Here is a 12,145-nt window from a genome sequence, read left to right on the forward strand (position 1 = left end):
CCCCATGGTGACGCGTGTAGGATCACTTAGAGTTGCCTTAGCGCCCCAAAAAACCCTACATAAACATCCTCCCAATTGCTAGCTGTAAAGGGAGGTTTGGGATACAGGTATTACTATCCCCATTGTACAGATGAGGAAAGTGAGATCCACAGAGGGGAGGCCACAAAGCAAATAAAGGGTGGAAATGGGAGACTAAGCAGTATGGATGGAAGGGATTTGTATAATATGAAGGTGTAAACTTCACTGTCCCCATTTTATAGATGAGCAAATTAAGGTTAAGATGTAGTGGAAAGAACCTCAGGTTGGGTTCCAGTGGGACCTTCTGTCAATTACTACCTGTGTGGTTTTGGCCAGTTGCCTTTCTCAGGGTCTGTTTCTGCCTCTTTCACATTAGGGGTTAGACCTGGAAGACCTCCAGGCCCCGTTGTCTCCATTTCTAGGGTCCCGCAGTCTCTAAGTGTCTTCCAGCTCTAAATCTAAGAGACTTACGTGACCAAGGCCTCCCAGCCAAGGAGCTCAGACTCCAGAACCCGGCCTGTCGCTGTGACCGGACCATGGCATCCTTGGGCACCACACACAGCAGGCTCTAGGCACGTCTCTGATGCTCTCTCAAATGAGCCCAGCTTTGTTCAGTGTGACTCAGTGACAAATGTGTGAGAAGTGTCAAGAGGAAGTTGTGCTTCCTAGGCTGGTTTGTCATCATTCTACAGCATTATTAACCTCCTGCTCTAGCTGGAGCCCCAGAGGAGACAGACCCCTGCCCTTGGGAAGCTTACAGGCTTAGGAGCTGGACTTTGGCCCATTGGAAAAGGTCTTGAAATGGAAGTTCCCTAAGGGCATGGTGTGTTTGGAAACTAGCTGACTAAGTCTAGTTGCTTTGTGTGATGTTCAAGGGCTATTTCCTCCTTCCTTAAAGAGGTTGTGCTGATTTGTTTGGGAATTGTGATGGAGGGGTGGGATTAGATAGGGTCTCTGAGACCCTTCCTGTTTTGACATTCTGAGGCTCCACTAGCCACTTAGGATCCCAGTTGGGACGTTCACTTCTAGAGAGGTCTATTGACCACTCCCCCCAGTACTTACCAGCTGCATTGACAACTCAGTTCACTTCTCTGAAACTCAGTTTCTTTGTCTATAAAATGATGAGAATAACACTAGCAGTGCTCACAACACGGATTTGTTGTGAGGATCGTATGACTCCAAAGGGTCTCATGTCTTTTAAAGCCGTAGGTAAAGTACTAGCTATGCAGCTAAGAGACGCAGTGGGTAGAGTACCAGACTTAGAGCCAGGAAACCTGAGTTCAAATCCAACCTTAGACACTTAGCAGCTGTGTGACCCTGGGCAAGTCTCTTAAGCCTGTTTACCTCGGTTTCCTCATCTGTAAAAATGAACTGAAAAAGGAAATGGCAAACTGTTCCATTATCTTTGCCAAGAAAACCCCCATGAGGAGTTAGATGTAATTGAACAACAATGAAATATTAGCTACTGTGTGATTATCAAAATTGAAGAATATCCTGTAGGTGTAGAGACCAATTGACGGGAATTTGCTAGAACTGTCCAAATTTCAAGGAAGGACAGTGACTGTTTAATGAGATTTTGCAAAGGGAATCATTCTCAAGGTCAGAAAACACTAGAGTTCAAGCTTTGCTGGGTAACCTTGGGAAAGTCACTTAGCCTCCAGTGCTTGAAAGAGCTCAGAGACTCTAAATCACAGTGAAAGTGCTGAGGCTTAGCTTGGGTGAAGGAGTTTCCTCCCCTAGAAGGTCACCACCTGTCAAAACCTCCCATCCAGTTCTTTTTCCTGTACCTGCAAAAAAGAATGCCCTTTGACCCAGACCACTTATCGGGATTTGGAGCTTCAAAAAGATGGCCAATGTCCCCGTAAGGTCACAACATCCAGTTTTTGGTTTGGTTTGGTTTTTGATCATTTTGGCTAAATTGTCATAGCTTGGGGCCCCAGGGTCACAGACTTGAAGGGACTTCGAAGCCCTTTTTGGGAGGAAGAAATGGATGTAGGGAAAAAAGGGAATTAGCTGAGATCAGAATGCTTAGTTGGGGTAGGCCTGGGAGTAGAACCTAAGTATGAAGACTCCTGGTCTGTTTGCTTCAGGTAAGGAATCTTAGATAATGCTGATGGGCATAACACCCCTAGGGTTCTCCAGGAAACTAGGGGAAGTAACACCCCCAATCAAGTCTGTCCACTTACAAGGGTTGGAAAATTTAGATAAAAGATAATCCATCCCAATCCCAGCCCCCGCCCTAGCCAGTCTAAAACTGGCTATTTAGATGATAACTTTAGATCTTCCTCCCCAGGCCTTCCGTGCACAGCACTCTTGTTGAGTTTAGGCCTGATTTCCTCTCCTGCCAATGTGATCTTGGAGTCCCTAGCTTGAGTGAAGAGAAAACAAGGCAGGCAGGCTTGCTGCTGGGGTAACCAGTGCCCAATCCTCCCCTTGTCCCCTAGGAGAGCAAGAGTCTGGGGTTCATGAGGGAAGCCAAGTTTAAGAGGCTCAGGGTCAGAAAGTGTGTGGGGGGAGGGAGGTAGATGCCTGGAAAAGGGCAGAGAGTCTATCACTTGTAACCCTTGACCTTTAGCTACTCAAAAAACATTTCCTAATAGCCTAAGGGCTCTTGGCTGGGCTTTGCCCTCATCAGCAGAAATCTTGGGTGATGGGAGAGGCAGACCTTGTTCTCTGGACAGGTGGTTTCTGCTAAGTCTGGGAGATGTGAGGACATTAATGAGTTCTCTGAAAGGACTGAATTAGTTGGCAAATTCTCCTTTTCCCTTTCCTGACCCCTCATACCTGGACTGGCTACCTCCCTTCTCATTGGGTTTCAGGACTAGACTACCAAGTGTGAGTGGTGGTGGTGGTTTTTAAGCACCGAATGGTAATATGAACTATTTTGTCTAGTCCAGTCAGCAAGGCTGTGGGCAGGCCTGGTTGGTTCTCTGCCTCACCTGCACGGAGACCACATGGGTGGGGAAGATTCTTTTTAGTGACACCCTAGAACAGAGGTTCTGAGTCTCTTTTGTATGTGTCCTGGACGCCTTTGGTGGTAGTCCGTGAAGCCTGTGGGACCCCTTCTCAGAATCATGTTTTTAAATGCTTAAGATTACAAAGAAAACCAATTAATGTTGAAAAATAGTCCTCAAGAATTTATCTTGGCTAAGAACCTGGCCAGTTTGGCCTCTGTATTCATTTTAAAGTTTTCTTCTGTTTAATCGGGGACCCTCTTTCGTTGGGATTCCAGTAGACTAAGTTTCTTTAGGCTGGGGACTGATGTGTATTTGTTTTGTCTCTGTGCCCAGCATGTAGCAGGTACGAGTACCTGCTGGCGGAGCTGAGTCAGGGGAGTTGGCTTGAATTGCACTGAAAGCAGGTTCTTACGCTGGCCAGAACGGCCGGCAGTAGGCCTCTGAGCGGCTTTTTTTGTCTTCAGAGCCGGGCTCCCTGGGAGCCCTTTGCTCCTCTCTGAATTTTGGTTTTGCTGATTCTGTGCCCCTAACCTGTTGATCCAGCATCTTCTGCTGGAATTCCTGCTGACCCAGGTTGGTTTATCGGGGCTGGCGTTCCTTATCAGCAGTTCTGGGAGATTGCTCTGACCTGTTGCTTGTTCAGGACCAGAAGTCATGGCAGGCCTCTGACTAAGATGGGCAGATTTATGGTTCAGATCTTTTGTCGAATAGGTTTAAAGTCTTCAAACTTGGCAGTGCTAAAGAGGCAATTAGATGGAGAACTTTAGCTGCCTCGGGAGGATTGGCTCTAAAGGAAAGCTGGAATGGAGAGGCCAATTTACAAGGGGCAAAATGCAAATTGATCAGCTTTCTTCTGTTTGTCTTTTAAGCCCAGTTTGGAGACAGTCAGCCTGAGCCTGTCAAGGCTTTTCTTCTTCTCTGAATGTTCTTCAGAGCCTGGCCAGGCATCCGTGGGGGTCAGAACCAGGCTGACCTTTGGTTTTGTTTTTGACTTTCAGCTTGGAAGGCTAGAGTGCAGTGGGTACAATGGGTGAGGGGGAGGTGCTGCCGCAGGGTCAGAGCCCCAGAGCTGGTGGGGATCACAGAGGCCAGCTAGCCCACCCCTCCCCCAGTTTTACACAGGTAGTCAGCGTCAAGGGACGATTTGTAGTTCAGTGGAAAAAGTCAGAGGCCCTGGGTTCAAATCCTGGATCTGCTCCTTGCTTCATGAGTGACTTTGGTTAGATCAAAAAGCCTCTCTGAGCCTCTAATTATTCATCTGTAAAACGAGGGGGTTGGATTGGATCAAATCTAGAATTGTGTAAGGCTTTGAGATTTACAAAGGGCTCTACGATTATTATCTCATTTCACCCTCTAAGGGAGGTGCTGTGCCCAGGATCGCACAGCTAGTAAATGTCTGATGCAGGATTTGAACTGGGGTCTTGCTGACTCCAAGTCCCTATACCACCTAGCCAGCCCTTAAGGTTCCTTCCACCTTTAAATCTATGACCCCTTCCTCCTGGGACTTGACAGGGAATAGGCAGAATCAGGGACCCAAGAGCCCAACCTACGTCTGGGGTGTCTCCATCAGACACCGGACTCCCTGGTGGCTCCTTTTGCTCTGAGGTGGCCTTGGCAGAACACCACTGTGGGACCTCGGCCAGGGAGAATGGTGTTTTCTCCCTGATTTGTCCTTTCCCCTGCACTGGAGCCCAGGCTGCCTTGCCTTCTTCCTTGTGCTAGTGTCTTGTACTCTAGGACCCAGCCTCTTGGCATGCAGTTTGAAGAAGCCTGTGCTTCCAGTGGGCTGTTCTCCAGGGCACAAGGCATGGCCTGGGTTGTGGTGGTGATTGTGGTGGATACAGAGTTGTGTAAAACTGGATGCATGCCCCCAAGAGGAGATGAGATGTATACAGATTCACACTTTAACATTTACAAAGCATTTTCATCCCCAAAACTCTGTCAGATACCTCATTATGTGATTTCATTGTTAGAGGGAACTCTTGGGAGAGAAAACTCCCCTGCTACTCACCACAGGCTGACCGCTTTCTCTGACATCTATAGTCTTAGAGAGTTGCCTGAGTATGCTTAGAGGGGAAGTGACTTGCTCAGGGTCACACAGTCCAGATGGGCCAGAGGCAGGGCTTGAACCCAGCTTTTCCTGACCCCCAAGGACAGCTCCTTGACCCCATCTGCCTCCCTTCCATTGGAATCACAGGATGTAGGTCAAAACCTGGGCTCTGCCACTTACTGCTGTGTGACCTTCGGTGACTTCTGTATTTGTTGGGGAGGGGGGCCGGGCCCCAGGGTGAAGAGCTTTCCACTGACTGGGCCTAGTTGTTACCAGTGGGTTTTTTTTCCTTTTTTATTGTTCAATTGGGATGGGGAGTGGGGGAAGGGGGGCCGGGGCCGGGGGTGGGGGTGGGGGTGTTGTCAGGATAAAGGCTTGTTTGTTGGAAAAATAAATAAATAAAATCAGAGCCTTCTTCCAGTTCTAATTCTGTGATCCTATGAGTTTCCTGTCCTTCATCTTTAGACCTTAATATTCTTTGGGATGGGGTGGGGGGAGGTCAGGCCCGTGATTTTGTTGGCCTGGGAACCTCCGATCGATTGATGGAGGCCAAAGCAGGGCTTCCCCTACTCTGCAATCCAGAGTCTTTTTTTTTTCTTAAGGCAATTGGGGTTAAGTGACTTGCCCAGGGTCACACAGCTAGTAAGTGTCAAGTATTTGGTCTGAGGCTGAATTTGAACTCAGGTCCTCCTGACTTTAGGGCCAGTGCTCTATCCACTGCATCACCTAGCTGCCCCTATAATCCAGAGTCTTAGGGAATGGCTGCCCGGGAGGCCGAGAAAGTACGTACCTTGCCTAGGGATACACAAGCAGGCTGGATCTGAGGTAAGACTAGAACCCAGGGCTGCCTGGCTGCACTAAGCTGCCTGTCAGGCAGAGAGCACGGTACTTTGTGATGCTCATTTGTAGAGGAAGACCCAGAAGACCCTGAACGGTGCCCAAGGCCACAGAGCTGGTGAGCTAGAGCTGAGGCTCAAACCCATGTCCTCAGAGCTCTTAGGGTGTTCTTGGGGGAGTGGTGGGGGAGGGAGACAGAGAAAGAGAAAGACTAAGAAATAGAGAATGAACAAGAGAGAGACGGAGGGAGAAGAGAAGGGGAAGGAGGAGAAAGGGAAGGAGGGAGAGGAGAGAGGTCTTGTCCTGAGACAAGGGGAGTGAGGGCTAAGACTGCCGATCCCAAGGCTGCCCAGGACACAACAGGCAGGGACATGCAACAGAAAGACTTGTTTGTATGTTCCTGGAAACGCGTGTGTTTTGGATGCCAGAGTGTGCCCGCTGCTCTGCCACGTAGGTAATTTAGTTTTCGTTAAGTGAAGTCTCACTCGAGTTGCAGTGACTCCTGTGAATAATGTTTGTGCAACAATGATGCCTCCATGTCAGGAGCAATGGCTGAGGCTTGGGAAGGGATACAGGTGAGGGGAGGGGGGCACTTTTCTGAGCTCGTCTGGGGCACCCAATTGACTGGTGCTGGAGACGGTGGGTGCTAGGTCACCTGGGTCACGAGGGCTGCCCAGGGGATGATGGAATAGATAGACTTTGCAGTGTGGTGCTTTGGGCACTCCCATTTTATGGTCCCCTCCCATCCTCCTAGGCCAGAGGTGCAGGACTCCTAACTGTCCACCCTTTCACTTTCGCTGTGGTTTACATGACCACGTGTCACCCATTTTATTTTTTTTATGGGCCTAGGGGAGGGGAAATCCATCAGGAGAAGTAGCTGCCGGGGCTGCTGAGTCTGCTTATTTGGTGATTTCATTAGAGTAGGAACTGTCAGTGAGGAACCTCCCACTCTCAGGTACCTGTGGACCCTTTGGCGCTCTGGTGGAACCTCAGGACCCTTTCTTCTCAGAATAAAATAAAATGCCAAGGAAGAAGCCAATTATATTGAAGTGCAGAGATCAGCACAGTAACCAAACACAAAGAAGTTCACAGACCCGAGGTGAAGAACTCCTTTCTTAGGTGCCTGGGGCACGAGCCAGGGAAATGACTTGTCCAGGGTCACACAGGCAGAGGCCACTGTGCTGTCCCTTTGCCTTCCTTCCCCTGCTTCTCCTATCACAATAGCTTCTGCCTCCCTCTTCTCCAAAGAGGGCCCCAGGGCATTCCTGGCCTGCATCTCAGAGCGCCAGGCTGGGTCTGTTCTGGGAGCCCCTTGCTGTCTGTTCTTATTCCTATCCCAGAACCCCAAGCGGGGCAACTAAGCCCTGGATGGCTCCACTCTTGTGTGGCTGCCCCTTGCATTGAGGGCTGGATTCCCCATCCTGGGATGGAACCAGCTGCAGAGTGAGATCTGGCACCCTTCTGGGCAAGCGACATCTCCCTATTACCCATCATTCCCTTGGTAATTCTGTCTTTCCCCCTCACTCTGCCTGCCTTCACTCTCTGTGACCCAGTCGGTCCCCCTCCCGCCATCAGCTGGCTTCCCCTTGTTTTGCATGTCCAGAAAGAGTCTGTCTGGTTAGTGTTTGTTCTCAGGGACCTTGGGGATGGCATCCCCCTTGTGACATCCCCCTTCATGCAGTATCAAGGGATTATTCTTACCCCCAAAACAGTGGGGATATTTACAGCAACTTGCCCATCCCTGTTCTGGGTCCTTTCTCCTTAATTAAGACGAGAAAAGAAGGGGGGTTGTATTCACACACAGCTATGTGAGAGTGGTGAGGCCCTGTCTGGCTGGGGGACCACCCTTTATTTCTCTGCTCTGTCTTCTCTCCTGTTTTGTTCAGTGTCTGGGACTGACCTCTCCCCCACATCTCCTTTGGTGAACTGAGATGTTTCCTGTTGCCGGATAGGATGGACTGAGGATTTCAGAGAGGGACAGGAGAGCCTGGGGTGGGATTGTCCAGGTTGAGCCCAGTCAGCAAGATATTCTTGGAGCCTGGCATCCCATGGGCGTGGGGGTGGGGAAGGAGCTGTGTGGAAGCCAGGCCAGGGCCTGAAGCACTAATCAAAGGGCCTCTTTTGTTCTAAGGACTTCCCAGGTTTAGTGAGATCAGTCATCCCAGAGGGCCCTGACTGTTTGTCATTGGTTTTTCATTTGATGAGATTCAGGAAAAAGCTCTCGGATCTTTTGGTGATTGCTGGAGGCCTAGTGACTTGGTAGGTAGACCTAGGAGTGGGGGAGAACCTTCATTAATTTGGGGAAGGAAGGGACCTTAGAGGCAAGCCTCCTCTCTGTTAGAATGGAAGCCCCTGGAGCAGAGGGATGAGTTTATTTTTTTGTGTGAGTGTCTCCAGTGCCTAGCACACAGTAGGTACCTAATGAACACGTGTCCATAGATTAGCCTGACTTGCTTAACGGTCACACAGCTGATCAGGGTCTGAGGCAGGATTTTAACCCAGGTCTTCAGTACTCCAAGCCCGGTACTCTATTCACTATGCCGTGCTGCCTGCATTAGTATTACTCTTTAACACACTTCTTAGCTGTGTGACCGTGAGCAAGTTGCTTGATCTGGAAGCCTCAGTTTCCCTCATTTGTAACATGAGGATAACAGTAGCTGCTGGTGCGCAGGGTTGGGTGAGGTGACATGTGTCATAGGTTTTGCAGACCTTGAAGCCTCTCTGAGTGGGAGCGAGTCTTCCCGGGAGGAGCTGGGGCAGCATCGCTCTTTCCCTGACTGTTGACGGCTGTTGATGGCTGTTGCAGCTGGCTCAGCCGTGCTTTCTTTGACTCTGCTGTGGTGAAGTTCATTTGAACAGACCATTGTATTGTTTCCTCCTCCCCTCCTCTGGGGCCTCTGGTAAACAGCCCTGTTTCTGCCTTTCCCTCGCCCTTGTTCTACCAGTCTTCTTTCTGTTTCCCCTTTCCTGGAACGGGACAGCCAGTGGAAGCACCAGCAGAGGATGCGCTGGCCAGGCGAAGGGCGGAGGGGCTTTTGGGGTGCCACATGCTGTGGCCTTATCTCTGGCTTTCAGGTAAGCTACAGTGGGTGGAGCACCTTCAGGGCATCCTTCTGGTTATTTATGATGATCTTACCTTGTGGGCATTTCTAGGCATGTGATAGCACTTCCTGCTTCCCTTGTGGCTCAACACCAGCAGGTGAACCCCCTCCTGAGTGCATTGGAAGTGAACTGACTGGGGCAGCTAGGTGGCTCAGTGGATAGAGCACCGGCCCTGGATTTAGGAGGACCTGAGTTCAAATGCGGCTTCAGACACATAACACCTACTAGCTGTGTGACCCTGGGCAAGTCACTTGACCCCAGCGCCTAGCCAAAAATAAATAAATAAATAAATTGCTGTAGTAGGACTCAGTCTTTAAAAAAAAAAAAGGAGTGAACTGACTAGCCCAGGGTCACACAGCTAGCAAGTGTCATCTGTAGGATTTGAACCCAGGTTCTCTGACTCTGGGCCTAGCGCTCCTTGGTCCTACCACCCTCCCTCTGAGCAGCGTCCTAACACTTCATGAAATGAGCTCCTTGGGAGGGAATTGGTGGCTTTCTGCCTCACTGGAGGCTCTCCGTGGCCGTGCTCTCCAGCATATCCTGCACATGGTCGTCCTGGAGTCTGATGCAGCTGGCCAGCATGGTGGTTGCTAGAGTGCTGGGCCTTGAGTTCTAGTGCCGCCTCAGACGCTTAGCTGGGTGACCTGGGCAAGTCACCAGACCTCTATCTCGGTCCCACTTCCTTTCTGTGTAAAAGAGATTGGACTCAAGCCTCTGAGGTCCCGTGGTCCTGCTCTAAAGCCCTCCATGGACAGAGAACATGCCAACCAATTCCCAAGGCAGCCCTCTACTCCTTAGTGAGTCATTAGGAGGTATCACCATGCAGTGGACGGAGTACTGAGTCTGAGTCAGAGGAGCAGGGTTCAAATCCTGCTGCTGACGTTTGCTGTCTCTGGGACCCTGGGCAGTGACTGCCCCTTCCTAGCGTTTCTATGTCTGCAACGTGAGAGACCTGGGCAGTCCTCTGAGCTCCTTTCCAACTTTGAATCTATAATGGAGACTTGGAGCCAGCAGGGATCTTAGAAGCCCCCTACAGAACTAGGTTCAGGGACATTGAGTGATGTGTCCAAGGCAGCAGGTAGATGTTGTCTGGAGTATGCCCCCACCCAGCAAGGCAGCCCAGTCTGACCAGGAAGGAGAGGTGGGCTTCTCAGCCTTCTTTGCCCATCTTTTCTCATGGTCCTGCCACTTTGGGGGTGGGGGGTGGGGAGAGAGGAGTGGGATGGAGGGGATGAGGAGGGGGGGGAGAGGAGGAGGGAGGGAGGGGGAGAGGGACAGAGGAGGAGAGATCACAAACCATAGCTTGTGTGAACTGGGAGGAACCTTCAAGACATTTTAGACTCGAGCAGGAAGGAGCCGTCCAGGCCATCTAAGGAAACGTGCAAGGCCTGCCAGAGGTTCAGGATCTGCCTAAGGTCACACAGCGAGTAAATGACAAAAGGCAGCACTTGTCTGTGGCCAGAAATTAGTCCACCGCTGCCCCCTCCCCCCCTCTACCCTCCTTCCCTGTTTAGTAAATAAATGTTACTGCTGTTTCACCTGCTTATCCTAAGGTCTTCCTCTGCTCTAGCCCAGAGAGCCATCCTTGTTAGGAATAAGAGAAAGGAGGCTGAGGAGGGGCCCATGTTAAGGAGAGGGGTGAGGGAGGGGTCTTTACCTCCCTCTGCTTGCCCTCCCAGGAGCAATGGGTGAGACTGGCTCGGAGGCCACTTTCTACTGGATATGAGGAAAATGTTCCTAAGGCCTAGGCTCCTTGTAAGGATCCTGAGACTCTGGCCCCAGGGCTGGCAGAGGCCCCAGAGGCCTCTAGTGGTCCAGGAAGGGGAAGGGACTGATCCAAGGGTGTGCTGCTCCTCTGTCTCCTCGTGCCTCAGCCTCTGCTCTTTTCACCAGCTAAGCTGGCAGGTCCACGCTGTACAGAGACCTTGTCAGCACAGGGCCAAAAAGAAGGGCCTGCTTCCTTCCTCTCAGTGCCAGCAGGGCTGTCTTGGCACACAGGAAGAGCTCTGTCTTTAAAAAAAAAAAATTCTGTCATAATAGATTAGAGAAGGAGTTCTTATTCTGGGGTCTGTGGATAGATTTCAGGGGGGGTCCCTGAATTGTTTTTGATTTTTAATTTTTTAACCATTTGAACATAACTGGTTTCCTTTGTAACCCTGTGTATTTTATTTCATGCATTTAAAAACATCTAGAAGGCATGCTGTGAAAGAGTGTGGTCTGGGTACCCAAGACTCTTTCAAGGGATCTGTAATGTCAGAACTGTTTTTTAAAATAATAATAAAACATTTAAATTTCCAATAGGGAAAATATCGTTACCTATAACCCCTGTAAACACAAGCTCTTAGGGTGGGGGTGGGGGGGCTCCTCCATAATGTTTAAGGGTGTACATAAAGGGATCCTGAGACCAAAATGTTTGAGAACCTCTGGCCTAGAGAATAGTTAGCCAAGGCAGAGTCTGAAATGGCTTACCAGGTCTAGACCAGAGGTGACAATTTTGGAGAACGGTAGGGCCCAGGCGATTTGCCTCCAGTTAGGACAAGGCTTCTTTCTTGGACAACACCAGAGAAAGGAAGAGAATTTAGGTTTCTTTGCCTTAGCCTTAGTGCCCGCACGGATGTCTTCAACTCCCGGGAATTCAATCTGTTTCATATCCTTCCCAGCTCTTCCCTCAAACAACATGCCCTATTTTCTTTCTTCTCTGACTGATGGCTGGGCTGGGCTGGTTCTCCTGTATCTAGTTAATTGTTTATCTTTATTAATTAGCATCTCTTACACACATCCGATGTAATCTATGGGCCCAGATATTGCGGCTGGACCTGTGGCGAGGCTGGTATCTTGCTTGTGCCTGCTGTCTGTGAGGCCCACGCCGGCACCCCACCAATATAGTTTAATTAACCAGAGGTTGGCAGAGCCCAGGCTCCCCTCCTCCTTCCCTGCTGGCAGCTTCTGCTCAGGCGTCTCTCAGCAGGGGTCTTTTTAAGCTCTAGTTTCTGAGTGCCTGGTCCCCACCTGGATACAGTGGAAGGAGGCAGCTTAAGAGACCTCTTCCTGCCCTTCCCTCACCATCAAATCAGATGTGAAGCACAAAACTCCCCTTCTGGCGGAGGAGACGATTCGAGGTGCTGAATTCAACATCCATGGCCAGTGCAGGAATCTGTTTTGTCTGCCTGTCTCGGTGTTC

General features: G+C 50.2%; 1 protein-coding gene across 6 annotated transcripts in view; it reads left to right on the top strand.

The window, feature by feature from the left end:
- SLC43A2 (solute carrier family 43 member 2) overlaps positions 1 to 12,145 on the top strand; it is a 63,966-nt gene that overhangs the window by 3,038 nt on the left and 48,783 nt on the right. The window contains exon 1 of one of the 6 annotated variants that reach the window (XM_021007026.2): positions 8,049 to 8,121. The exons of the other annotated variants lie outside the window; for them this stretch is intronic. The gene's annotated coding sequence lies outside the window, so the exon portion shown is untranslated. Of the gene's footprint in view, positions 1 to 8,048; positions 8,122 to 12,145 lie in introns of those variants that run through there. 6 annotated transcript variants of the gene reach the window in all.

The sequence above is a fragment of the Phascolarctos cinereus genome, unplaced genomic scaffold (assembly GCF_003287225.1).
Source record: "Phascolarctos cinereus isolate Bilbo 61053 unplaced genomic scaffold, phaCin_HiC Scaffold_5;HRSCAF=322, whole genome shotgun sequence".
NCBI lineage: Eukaryota > Metazoa > Chordata > Mammalia > Diprotodontia > Phascolarctidae > Phascolarctos > Phascolarctos cinereus.